Source organism: Acipenser ruthenus, chromosome 2 (assembly GCF_902713425.1).
Source record: "Acipenser ruthenus chromosome 2, fAciRut3.2 maternal haplotype, whole genome shotgun sequence".
Classification (NCBI taxonomy): domain Eukaryota; kingdom Metazoa; phylum Chordata; class Actinopteri; order Acipenseriformes; family Acipenseridae; genus Acipenser; species Acipenser ruthenus.
The window spans coordinates 33,651,830-33,664,906 of NC_081190.1; positions in this window are offsets into that span (position 1 = coordinate 33,651,830).

Here is a 13,077-nt window from a genome sequence, read left to right on the forward strand (position 1 = left end):
TGAAGATCAATGCATTCAATTGTATTGTGCCTGTTTGTTGTAAGAGTGGTATACTGCTAGAGTTACAGTCTGAAAGCCAGGAATGAAATTACACCAATGGGTACATGATTGCATTCTGTAAATCACAGGATCTGACAGCTATTTCAGATGCCTGAAATAGAAGTGCATTCCAAAGGCACTTATATTTTAAAAGACCTTTGTGATTTATGTCAAAAGTTTTCACAGATAACATTTTCTATTTGGATTTACTGTGCCACAACAATTTGCTCCTCGTTCATTTCCAAAACTTGACAATTTACAACTCTTTAGTGGTTCAAAGTAAAATCTTTTCCACTGCATGACCTCATAAAACAACAACCACCTGCTTCCCATAACTAAATGCATCTCCACCCACAAACACTTCCATTCAGAACAATCACTGAACTACATTGTTTTTACTAAAGCTGCTCAATACCAACAAAGCCCTGCCAGACTATGAGATCACTAGGATATATTACAAAAGATATGGTTTGAATGAAGATAATTAAATTTATATCCCCCCTGGTTGTTCAGTTTGGTTAACTGGTATGCTATCTGCCTCTACAGAAAAGATACAGCACAGCTTTGGAACTGATATTGTGCCATAGTACTATATTAGATTACCAGTGTATATTGATTCATACAATTGTGATTACAGAGAGTGTGTTATAACATGGTATTATTAGATAAACTGGATCAGATAGAGATATAAAAAATAAAAAAGCAGAAAAAAACAAATGCTTTTTTATGAATGTCCAGTTCCCTGAATTTGTTATTTTCAATAAAAAATGCTTACCTTTTATCCCTTTTGTTTGTTGATTGTTTGAGTAGTATTGTTCCTTGGGATAACAAAACACTGAGCTCAAGTCATGCGATTTCATAAAAATGGCAGGTGCTCAGTGTTTGGTTTTTGAGTTGAGCTAAAATTGCCAAAATGAGTTGATTAAGAATCTGTATAAATAGCCAATCGAAAATACATTATTTTAATTCACGCAAGAGCAGTGATTACAATTGCACGACTTCAAGATAACAATGTTGAGGTCTTGCCAAGGCCAGCTTTTTCTCCTGACCTGAGTCCAATAGAACATCTGTGGGACCAAATCGCCAGTGCCATCCACAGGAGACAACCGCGACCAGCCAACCTTCGCCAGCTGGCTGCAGCTGCACAGAAAGACTGGCAGGACATCCCACAGCAGTCTATCCAGAGGCTGATCAGGTATTTGCATCAACGCTGCCAGGATTGTGTTAATGCTCAGGGAGGTCATACCCGATACTAACTTTGTAATGTTTTCATTTTGACAGTGTGTCGTGTTTCATACTGAAAACTTATCATGATTCTTTGATCTATATTTTTATTAGCTTTCTGTACTTTTGTTTGATATCTATGTTTAAAATATTTGATTAAATCCACTAGACCTGAGTGTTGCGTTTCTTTTGTGCATCAGTATAGTTTTCAGTATTTCTGGGTTATGTTCCTCCAGTATTTGTTATCGTATAGCATGTTCTGCATCTTTGAACAGCAATTCTTTTTAATTCTTTTTATTTTTTTGAAAAACTTTAATCACACACATGAAGATGGTCTCAAGCAGCAAAGATCAGACAATTAAAAACTCCATTACTCCAGTACATTGACACCTGCAGTTTTAGTGTATGTATTCACATTATTAGGCAATAAAGGAAATGCATTACATACCTGATTTCTTGTAACTAGGGCGTTTGTTTTTCAGTGTTTATTTATTCCCTTTTCTGAGTTTATTTCTTAGCCATTTGAAGGCTTATTTTCTTTGCCAATTGAACAGTTACATTTTTTTCAGGTACTGGAGTTTGGATCTGGCCAATGAGGATTGAAGTAATAAACCCCAGATATAGATTGGTGCAGAAAATGCTTATAAAACTATACACTGCATTTATCTTACAATGATCCTCTGAAGAATAGGATCCAGAGTATTCTGTCAATCACAGTACCAGACCACGGGCTCCCCACAAGCATATCTTGCCATTTATTGCTTTGAGGAATTTGTCACAGCAAGCATTGTAAATGTGCTTATAATATGAATTTGTTTTTTACATGGAAACAAGGTTACATAGTAAGGGCAAGAAGTAAGAAAAAGACAGTACAGTAACTTCACTGCAGAATTGTTCTGCAGCAGATCATTTGATGTACTGTGAATGGAAAATGAGGCCATAGCCCTTATGAAAGTTCACCATAGTAAAAGCATAGTCAAGTGTAATAAAGCACAGTGAAATCATGGTAAGGCACTGTAAAGCCCAGTAATGTATTTTATTATTATTTGTTTATTTAGCAGACATCTTTATCCAAGGCGACTTACAAAGACTATTAAAAATGGTAAACTAAGTAAATGCAAAGTATAACTATGTGGAAAGCATGGGGTGTATCAAATAAATTACAGTATAAGACCCTCTGTAGGATATTGTGTACAAAAAGCTAACATTTTCTTATGCAATACATTAGTGCCAGAAAGATCTTTAACTTTGTTTTTGGTACAAGAAACAGGTTACATAAATATAGTAGCTTTCCTCTTTTTTTTTTAAATACAGGGTTAAGTGCCACTTTATTTTGAATTGTTTCAAATGCAAAAATACTAACCTAAGGGCCTCATTTACAAAAGGGCGCTAAACATTATGGTGCGCGATAATTGCAGTTAGTGTGCACATTAATGACTTCCGTATTACTATTGCAATTTTATTCATTATCGCGTGCGATACTTGGCATATTATGGCGCACACTAAATGTTGTGCTTCACACTATGGTAATCAGAATGAATATGTGATTTTTATTGTAATGAATGCTGATGTATTTAAATGAGCATCCAGCTCAGAATAATTTAGTAAAGGACGTTAATTTTAGTGCATACATTAAAGTGATCATATATTAGTGCGTATGGAAACCAGGCTTAACCACTGATAGACACACTATTTAAGCCTCTTTTTCTGGGCTGAAATGTTATGGGAAGTAATGTTCCTGAAAATGTCTATAGAAATTGTATGTAGGCCAATATACTCAAATATACAACTTTACACAAAACACATTACCCCCACTGCACGGTTCCCAGTCTTCAAGAAGTAAGCAGGCATGGTTCCAATCAATTAATCAAAATATTACTTAATGTATTTTATAATAGAAAAACATAATGTCTGTTGATGCAGAATGCAGTGTAAGAAAATTGGTACTTCTATGTTTCTTTCTTTAATTTTTTCCAGCACTCTGCAAGCCAGTCCACTCTTTTGCCCAGTCTTATATGGTGCATCATCTGTTGTAATAACAGTTAGCTTCTTCCAAGGTAATTCTGCACTTTCCATGGCTTCTTGAAGTTAAAGTTTCATTTCCAGTGAACTCTGACGACATTGCTTTGTGCAGCGTATCATAGTGACATTTCATTTTATAATCTATATTTCATAACTGCAACCGTTGCACTATATATCAGACATAGTGCCTTGAGGTCAAAATTATTCAGTGAAAAAATAATCATCTGGCTAATGATTTTGGAATCTTCTGTGTTACACCTCCACCTTTTGCTTCTGTGACATCTCCAACTACTTTTTGGCTACTGGGTTTAAATTTTACACATTTGCTGTTACACGTGTGCATGAGAAAACAGACCCTTTGTGCCATTTGATTGGCTATTTTTCAAGCTCTGTGAGCTGTGATTGGCTTAATGGGGATGTCACTCATACAATGCAGCCTGCTCATGTTAAAAACACGTGTTATATTAAAGAGGTTGTTTTAAAAAGAATTCCAAAACCATACAGTACATCAATGCAATTTTAGAAACTAATGGGCGGGCCATATGCATGAAAGGAGAAAGGAAAAAAGCTTTTCCCCTGTCCCCTGCTGAGTGTTGTGTCTACTGAGTGCTCATTTTTGGTCAGTGTAAGCCACCTCCACCTTCACAATAAGCTACTGACCAAAAGATACGCCTGGACTGCTGGGGCTTTTGATATCATGGTGGTCACAGGTAAGTCTCTGACATTATCGTGCACATTAAATTATCGCTCACAATACATGTTGTGAGCACGGTATGGTATGTACATTATTATTATTTGTTTATTTAGCAGACGCCTTTATCCAAGGCGACTTACAGAGACTAGGGTGTGTGAACTATGCATCCGCTGCAGAGTCACTTACAATTACGTCTCACCCGAAAGACGGAGCACAAGGAGGTTAAATGACTTGCTCAGGGTCACACAATGAGTCAGTGGCTGAGGTGGGATTTGAACCAGGGACCTTCTGGTTACAAGCCCTTTTCTTTAACCACTGGACCACACAGCCTCCTTTGCAAATTATTATTATTTATTTCTTAGCAGACGCCCTTATCCAGGGCGACTTACAACTGTTACAAGATATCACATTATTTTTACATACAATTACCCATTTATACAGTTGGGTTTTTACTGGAGCAATCTAGGTAAAGTACCTTGCTCAAGGGTACAGCAGCAGTGCCCCCGACCAGGAATTGAACCCACAACCCTCCGGTCAAGAATCCAGAGCCCTAACCACTACTCCACACTGCTGCCCCACACATTAGCCAAATACTGTGGACGTAAATTAATGCATTCTCTGTTAGTAAATGGGGCAGTAAATTTTGATTTATCGCACACGTTAGGCTCACTACTTTACGTGCTCGCTAATTCCAAATTTAGTGCAGTTTTGTAAATGAGGCCCTAAAACTAAAAAGAAACATACAGCTTGAAATTCTTGTATTTCCATATCATTGGACTTTGAAGTGTAGGTCCTAAGGCTTGATTGTTAAGGTGGCTGTAGTTTAGGATGTGATAGTGCATTAGGAACAGATGTATTACAGCACATTAGATTTCCCTATAGCATATTTTACATCTTTTAGAGTGTGCTGCACATAGCCCAGCACAAATTATAGTTCCATTAGCGCCCACAATGATTAAAAAAATTAAGCCTATCATCACAGCATGTACATACTTTTTTCATGAAAAACCTTAATCTTTGCACATATGGTGAAATGTTACCAAGCATTAGCATCGGTCGCCCTCACGGCTTCGACGCAAACATCTGTGTTGATAAATCACATACTTTCTGTTTGAATGTGCATACACGCGGTTTAGAAGGGAATTCTATGTGCATGCATGTACGACAAATATAGGCCCAGGTATGTACCTGTCGCTGGACCAAGGTGACAACGATCAGGGGTCTGAAGAATCATCAAGGGAGAAAAAGATGCTTGAGGGAGAAGAGACAGGGGCCTCACATTGACCAGTACTTCTTACAAAGCTAGAACGAGGACCTCAGTCTTTTGCAAAAAGATCTAAAACATAAGCTTGGAAAGTTGCACAAAGCAGAGCACCTATGAAAGTGCTGTAAAAAGAAGGAGCATGCAAGAACCAGCTTTTATAAAGATCCATTCAAATTTGTGAAGATATTATTCACCAGTGAAAAGAATGGTATACTTACTGCATCTAAGCATGAGTTGGAGAGCTCTTGAAGAGACACACACTGATCCAGGAAAAGGGGAACATATGTCGATTCCTTCTGATTAAACTATTAATTCACCACAATACCAAATGAAGGACTCTGCTCCTAAGTGGAAGGAGGTGGAGCAAGCCGTGACGAAAGCAAGGGCTTCATCATCACCAGGGCCCAATGGTGTACCAGACCAAGTTTACAAGAGTGCTGGCGTCCTAAGAATCATATGGAGGTTGATGAAGGTAGTGTGGGTAAAACAGATAGTCCCAAGGGCATGGCGCAGAGCAGGAGGGGTCTTTATCCCCATGAAAAAGAATCTACCAACATCCATAAATTCCTTCCAATTTCCTTGTTAAAATGTGGAGGTTAAGATATTCTTCAGCACAAAAGTTGTCAACGCTATTGAAGAACCTCGATAGAAAGCTGGTATCCCAGGATTTCTGGGATGCTTGAAGCATGTCAGTGTGACCTGGCAACAGATTTAATCTGCTAAACAAGGAGAAGGAGGACCATGTAACATTCCTGGATTTAGCTCATGCATATGATTGCTCTTTTGGGCTGCATTTGAGTTTTTCCGTGTACCCAGTACTATAACAGGGTTAGTGAAAGCCTGTTTCGGGGACTTGCAGTTCTGTTTTTCAACTCCAGAGTTATTGGCAGTTTGTTGAAGTCGGAATCATAGCAGGTTGCACCATTTCTCCACTGGCCTTTACCATGGCAAATGTTGGAGAAACATGCCCTTTAAGAAATGATAAGATTAACTGTTTAGTTTTAGATTGAGTTTGTTAAAAGACAATTTGGGTTTAATATTAAGTGAAGCAGCCAAATGGCAGATGGCATGGAAGTTCTTAGTGGACCCTAAATTGTATGACAACTTGAAAGGTGTTTTAAGGTTAATGCACCTCTGTCTAAACATCCTTTCCAACAGTTTAAACTTGAAAGGAAACAGGCAAAAGGCTTACTCCTTCCTCTCTTTTCAACTATAGTTTTATTGCCTTGTGAGTGAGCCCTCACATGATCAATAATATTACTGGTTCATAGGAGGCTTGTTAAACTTGCATCAGTAACTAGTTAAAATAAGGGTACAGACCTTTCTGAGAAGTAGAGCGATGAAGGGGCTGTATGAGGATAGCTGGTGGGACCTGATCTTTAGAGGGGCATGTGTACTGATGACTGCTGCATTTTTGTCAACTTTATAGATATGTTGTTTTTGGAAATGTTTGCTCGAGCTATAGATCGGAATTGAAGTATGTGTGACGCCAAGCATTGAATGAGTATATGCCATTGACATCCACACAGGAGGAGTAAAGGAGTAGAAGGAGAGTGATAGGTGAATTGTACATAAAGGGCGTCTGCTAAGAAATAAATAATAATAATAATAATAATAATAATAATAAAGGTTTATTTTACTATTTTTATTATTATTATTTATTTCTTAGCAGACGCCCTTATCCAGGGCGACTTACAATTGTTACAAGATATCACATTATTTTTTACATACAATTGCCCATTTATACAGTTGGGTTTTTACTGGAACAATCTAGGTAAAGTACCTTGCTCAAGGGTATATCATTCATTTTTCAATTTGTGATAATGATCCAGACATCCTTCTGACACCAAAGTCCAGCAAGACATTTGTCAGCATGTATTTAGCAGTCCTATTATTATTATTATTATTATTATTATTATTATTATTTATTTCTTATGTGACGCCCTTATCCAGGGCGACTTACAACTGTTACAAGATACCACATTATTTGTACATACAATTGCCCATTTATACAGTTGGGTTTTTACTGGAGCAATCTAGGTAAAGTACCATGCTCAAGGGTACAGCAGCAGTGTCCCCTACCAGGGATTGAACCCACGACCCTCCGGTCAAGAGTCCAGAGCCCTAACCACTACTCCACACTGCTGCCCTATTTTTGTAGCTTGAAACACAAGACACATAACTACCTTGCATGATAAATACTTACACATATTGTAATGACCATAGCATGGTAGTTTAGACTTGGGCGTATGGGCAGCAGTGTGGAGTAGTGGTTAGGGCTCTGGACTCTTGACCGGAGGGTCGTGGGCCCAATCCCAAATGGGGGACACTGCTGCTGTACCCTTGAGCAAGGTACTTTACCTAGATTGCTCCAGTAAAAACCCAACTATATAAATGGTTAATTGTATGTAAAAAATAATGTAATTGTATGTAAAAATAATGTGATATCTTATAACAATTGTAAGTCACCCTGGATAAGGGTGTCTGCTAAAAAATAAAGAATAATAATAATACGGAGTTCATACCCAGTGAAGAGGACATTAGGTGACTCGGGGTACCTCGTGTGTGACCCTGTCGTGGTAGAACCCCCCCATCTTTATTTCTAAAAGTGGCATATGTTGGATAACATGGAAAGAAGTTTGAATGCAATATAAGATACATGTGTTTACAGGTTTGTACACTCTGTTAGTTTTAAAGGAGATTATCAGAGGAGGTATAGTAACTGGTAAATGCGAGATTGCAAGATTGCATTTAATTGCACTGACGACGACCGTCTAACTGCTGCAATAAACACAATCACACATTGCTGGAGGACCCTATGCGCTCAAGAGATAACATAGGTTAAGCACAAAGATCAAAGGGCCACACCAAGGTAACACCATCTTAGGCAGTGTGAGCCAGAACCAGTTTTCTTTATGACACATACATGGGACTCTCCACAGGGGGTTGCCCAGGGTGATTGAACCCACAAAGAGAAAGAAGGAGGGGGGGCTGAGGTCAGTGGCTACTTAATCAAGGTGCACTCAGCTCAGCTCACGTCTCTTTCATTAAGACTAGTATTGGAGACTTGTCGATCGAGAAGTCCTGGAGGATGAAACCTACAGTATTGCATTATATTTTTTGTTTTGTTTTGAACTTTTTACACCATGCAGTTTGCATATGAAAGTGTGATCTGTACTGTTTTGCTTTGAGCGTTCTTTTTGTTTCCGGAATTAAACCTGTATATATTTACTAAAGCAAACTAATAGTATGGAATTCAAGCCCGCCAAACCTGGAAGCATCTTCATCATCAAAGCCAAGGTAGTGGATATTGTGTTCTATATTGATGGCAAGGCCATTCCAGCAGTGTCAGAAATGCCCATAGAGTCTTGGGAAGTGGTGCGATGGGGATTTAAAGGACACAGTATGAGTGGGAGGTGAGACATCATGCAGTGCAAGGGTAGTGTACTACCGGGCAAGCTTAAAGTCTGGTGCTTTCAGTTTGGTCTTTCAAGGTTGCTGTGGCCGCTTAGGAAATGGCTGGGAGTTCTAAGGTTCCTCAGCTCTAACTGAGGAATTCAAGTGCACTAAGGTTAGGTTGGAAATGACAAGTGTGTGAGGGAGTGTGGCAAAGTGGTTTATTGTGTACTGGTGCATTAGTGATGCAGTGCATGATTAACAGACAGAGAGGTTTGTAATCCAGTTGGAAATGGTTTATTTTATAATCCAGGTCTGGTGACCAAATAATAATCCCCGGCAATACATACCAATGTGTAGTGCATGGAGTAAATAATAACAGGGTTGCAGTCCCAAACAATAAACACAAATATCCATCCCACAATATACTAACACGGTCACCAGTCCTGGGTGCGTGCAGTAGTGCTCGTGGTGGGTGATACAGGTTTATAAGTGACAATAGTGCAGTGCTGTTCAGGGTTTTGTGCTGGCCCTTGGCAACAGCTCCAGAACGTGTTAGTCATCTAATAATAACAAACAAGAACAATTATAGACAAAACAAACAAACAAGAACAATACTTTTTATCACTGGTTCTCTTATGGGTCCTTTTAGGTTCAACTTGTAAACCAAAGTGAAGGAACAGATTGCGTCGCTCTATCCCCTTTTATGCCATCACACATGACCCCTTGGTAAACAAGTACAGCCGCCCATCCAATCCGCGATAGCTGGCTGACTTCCCTTGAACCCTGGGAAAGAACTGTCGGGCCAGCCCATCCAAGGTACTCTGTTCTCGCTGCTTAGCGCCCTCACAGGTCGGGAGGAAGATTAACTACTAAGAATCATTGTATTTCTGTCACAGGGAGGTAGCACCCATAGTGAGAAATGGGACAAAATGAGCAGCAAAGGATGTGGTGGAAGATGCAAAGGCTGCCCTTTGTATCAGTGTTATCATGGGGCAAGTACAACAGGAAAGAGGGAGCCTTGGTCTCAGTTTGGCTCCCCCAAGATGGCACAAAGCAGCTCCTGCTGAAAGGAGGAAGTTGGTAGTTAGTGAAGTGCAAAAGCAGGAGGAGAGGAAGAGGTGTGTCAAGGCAGTGTCCCAGACTAAGCAGGAAGAATGGATGTGATTGGAGAATGTGAAACAGCGCAAGATTGGCTGGCGAGACCTGTGGACAGTGGAACAGAGGAGGATCAGCTTCCCAATCAGGTCCATATGATGTTCTTCCATTACCTGAATGTGGCTAAGGTAAGTAAACTGGCCTGGGTTGGGTGAGGGATAGAGGGGAGTAGTGCTGGGACTCCAAAATCACTGTCAAGCCTTCCCGAGGTGCCCACCTGCTGACCCGGTGAAATGTCCAGGGGTCGAAATTAACACCCGCCCACCTGCCAAACGCGGGTAAATTTGGTCTGTGGCAGGTAAATTTCACATACTTATACACCACAGTGGCGGGTACGTTTTTGTACACTTAAGAAAATAACTTGGTATGTTTTCAGTGTCTCTGTGTGAAGGGCATAGCAGACAGCTTGTCAGATTTAGCGCCGCGGGAAACTTACACAGGTTCAAAACAAACCCCCTCAATTTTTTTTCGCTGAAGAAAATAAGATCGCCCTGGCAATGTAGTCTATTTACTGTATGTCTTGAATTACTCCTCTTGTTTATTTTTTTTTATTTTTAGAATGGCAAAAAATACACTGCACTGCAGGCTGTTGGTCTTCTATTTGCTGACCAAGATAGTGAGCTCGAAATTTGTGCTCCTCAGGACAGTTTAGCTAGCGAGATAGGAAGAGACGAGGTAAGAGAGAGGGAAAAAAAATCGAACAAAAAAACTGTATTATCAATAAGTGTAATCATATTTTTTCTACATATTTACCAAATGAAGACATAAACAAACTCTAGGGTTTTCTTGTATTGTTGCATTATACTATGGCTTACACGCATCTATTTACATATCTTTAAAGGTACAGTATTCTTATTCTTTATGGCCACACCTGTTAGAACCTTTCCAATCTGCAATTTACACTCATTCTATTTTATTATATTTTATAACAAAAAAAAAAATAATCATAAAGTTTAGCAAGCATTTGAATCACTGTTCCGATGTACATTTTTTGGGGTTAACTGCAGAAAATAATTATCAGACTTGTGAATGAATATTAGACTACTGACAAGCCCATACTGTCCAGACTGTAACATCCCAATTTTTCAGTGTGTGGAACTTTCTGTGTTGAAAACAAAACATTTAAGGCCAATTAATGACTAAAATGTGTCATTGTTAGATAAACTAGTAATTTTATTCATTCATTTATTTATTTGTACTGAATGAAGTATGAATTATATTATAATAGGGGTCTCTACAACATTTAGTTTTTGGGTTGTACAGTGAAAACTTTATTGTATTTATTGAATGTATTGTATATAGTTAATTAAATTATACATGTAAATTACTTTTTTTTTTTTTACTTTTAAATATGCATCTATGGTCACCCTATATATTAATTTGAACAACTTGCATTGTTGAAATATTTATTGTTGTTGTGATGTTTTGTTTCTAATGTTTTGTGAATTAAAAAAACAACCAAGATTAATAAATAAAAAAATACATAGTATATAGTATACTACATAGTTTTCAAACACTATGCTCTCCATCTTTCCTCAACCTCCCGTCTGCTGTCCAGCACCTCCAGCAGCGCCGCTAGTGAAGCGTGATCCATCCCTTTTTATCTGAAACCACGTGTGGCAAAGTGATTAGCAGTGAGCAGGTGCAGGAGTGATAATTATAATCCAAAGTCTGATGACAATCGGTAAATAATAATGAATGGTAATACACAAGGCTGTGTACTACACAGTTTAACCCAGGGGTTCAGTCCCAAAACAATAAACAGTCTTTAATACACCCACAATATACAAACACGGTCACCAGTTCAAAGTGAGTGCTGTAGTGCTTGTCGTGCAAATACAATTTATCATGAAACAAAGTGCAGTGTTGTTCGGGTTTTGTGCTGGCCTGTAGCGACAGCTCCAGATCATGTTAGCCATCTAAATAACAAAGTATAATTAGACACGACAAAAACAAACAAAACACTGACGATTCACAATACGGTACTCCTTCCGGTTAGCATCAACCATAACAAAGGAACAGATCACTTTGCTACATCTCCTTTCATACCGTCAATCATGACCCCTTGGTTAACGAGTGCAACTGCTCCTTCAGTCCGTGGCTACCACATCATTTCCCTTCCGGGTCGATAATTTAGTGTACCGTAGCTCTGCCTCCTTTCTAGATGGCCGACTTCCGCCTAACCCTGGGAATTAATTGTCTGGCCATCCAGTCCAGGGCACTCTGTTCCCTTTACACAGCACCCTCACAGGTCGGGAGGGAGATTTATCACCAAGAATCATTCTGTCTCTGTCACAGGGTGCAAAGTAAAACTTATTGTTTATAGGCAATACATATGACAGGCTACTTCCCAAAGTAAAAAACTGCATCCAATATCACTATTGTCAACATTAGCCTTATTCATTCTTGAAATGCCACAGTTGCAATAACAGGTGAATTAGAAAAATAGTTGCCTAATGCTATTGTATTGATCATAATTTGAAACCATTTAAAAAATGTATTAATTGTTCTAAAGTAAACATTTAATCATTCACTTTCATATTTTGAATGGCTTTTCTGCTTCGTTTTAAATATTATTTTACTCTTTATGGTAGGTGATCTATTAGTTTTTTGCTGGATTAACCTGTTATTTAATAGATTGTAATCTGTGTTTATGTAGCCAAGAATTACCCGGGTTGCTTGTGTTTATATTGAATGACATTTTCTACAATATGTTTATGCCACATTGATAGTAAACAGTGTAAATATGCAACACTGCCGAGTGACAATACAGTGGGATATGTATTTATTTATTATGCATACTGTGGGTTTGCATACATATTTAAACAATTTAAAAATAAAAGAGATAGTCGAGATTTCAAGACTTCGTGATCCCTAATCCCAATTGAGGTTTGGAAATGCCCATTAAAATATAAAAGGGTTTGGGCAGTAGGCTACTATGATACTGTATCAGAAATACCTTAGAAAACCAAGTGTACAGTTATTATGACTTCATTTACCAATGAAACAATAAGACCTATTTGTCGAGTTTGATGATGAACAATAAATAGTGAAGCATCTGTGGAAATCATTAAGACTGGATAGCTTTTCCCTGAAGGTATAAATGACAATTTCTGTTTTACCCTCTTGCTTTCTTAATACCAAAGATATAATGTAGCTTAGGAAACTCTTGGGTAAGCTCAATGTGGTAATAACTTCAGTTATGCATAAAAAAGAAAATAGGACCCTGGGCTCTTTATTAGTTTCCAAATGTAGAATCTGGACAGTAAATCCAGTCTTC